The sequence below is a fragment of the Anolis sagrei genome, chromosome 11, assembly GCF_037176765.1.
Source record: "Anolis sagrei isolate rAnoSag1 chromosome 11, rAnoSag1.mat, whole genome shotgun sequence".
Taxonomy (NCBI): domain Eukaryota; kingdom Metazoa; phylum Chordata; class Lepidosauria; order Squamata; family Dactyloidae; genus Anolis; species Anolis sagrei.
Window position 1 is genome coordinate 29,520,211 of NC_090031.1, and position 1,505 is coordinate 29,521,715.

Here is a 1,505-nt window from a genome sequence, read left to right on the forward strand (position 1 = left end):
CTTTTTCTTTCTTTCTTTCCTTCCTTCCTTCCTTCCTTCTATCACAAACCCTCTTTTCTTTCTTTCCTTCCCTTGCTTTCTCATAACACATCCCCCCTTTCCTCTTCCTTTCTATTATTTTCTTTTCATTTCTTCCACTCTTTTTCTTTCCTTCCCTTGCTTTCTCTCGTAACACCTTCCCCCTCTTTTCTCTTCCTTCCCTCTCTCACTCCCTTTTCTTCTCCTCCTTCCTCTTCATTTTTTCTCTTCTTTCCTTCCCTCTCTTCTTTGCTTCTTTCCTTTTCCTTCCCCCTTTTCCTTTCCTTCCTTCCTTCTGTTGCAAGCCTTCTTTTCCTTTCTCTCTCCCTCTTTTTTTCTTTCCTTATTATTATTATTATTATTATTATTATTATTATTATTATCATCATTATTAACTTTATTTGCACCCCGCTAACGTCTCCTGAAGGACTCGATGCGGCTTACACAGGCCGAGGCCTCAAAAGAGTGGAAGAAATGAAGAGAAAAGAATAGAAAGTAAGAGGAAAGAGGGGGGATGTGTTATGAGAAAGCAAGGGAAGGAAAGAAAGAAAAGAGGGTTTGTGATAGAGGGAGGGAAGGAAAGAAAGAAAATAGGAAGGAAAACAACAGTATAACAATACACATAAACCATAAAGCAAATCAAAATATTAAAGCAATAACAGTAAACCGTAAAAACAATACACCATAACACAGTAAAACTAGGCCGGGCCAAGTGTAATGGGTACAGATGAAAAGTGCTGAGTATGCCAAGTGAAATATAAGGATTTTTGGGTAAGTGCCGTGTGCGGACAATCTTAAATCTCTAATAAAGGCAGAGGTTCTTCCCTTGCTTTCTCTCGTAACCCTCTTTTCTCTTCCTTCCCTCTCTCTCTTAGTCCCTTTTCTTCCTCTGGGCCTACAGCGGGAGCTCACCCCACTCCCCGGTTTTGAACTGCTAACCTTTCAAATACAGGAGGGCTTTGGGGGGAATGGACCTTCATTTCTGGGAGTTGTAGTTGTCTTACAACCAGAGGCATTGTGACCACTGCCGAGGACGGATCTGGACCCAACCTGGCACACAGAACCCCTGCGACCAACTCAACCTACTGGAGGGGGTTAAGGGGACCGATCTACCAAGGCTGCCAAGACTTACGAGGGGATGGAAGGTGTGGGGCTGGTGGCCGTGTAGCTCTGGGACACCCTGCAGCAAACGGTCATGATGGTGTTGATGTTCCTCAAGCTGACCTGGGTGGCCGAGGTGTCCATTTTCCTCACCAAGCTTGAGAAGCTGTCTCTGGGATTCCTGCAAAGGGGAAAGAGAAGAATCCTGGGATTGGTCTCTCACCTTCGCCCGCCTGGTAAGAGGCCAGAGCCCAGAGGCCAAGGAGCGGAAGGAGAGGCTGCCCAGCAGAGGAGACTTACGCGCAGGAGTACAACGGGCCGCCATATTGCCCTTGGTAGCCATCCCGTCCGGAGGACACTCTGAGCTCAGGTCCAGCCCCAGGATC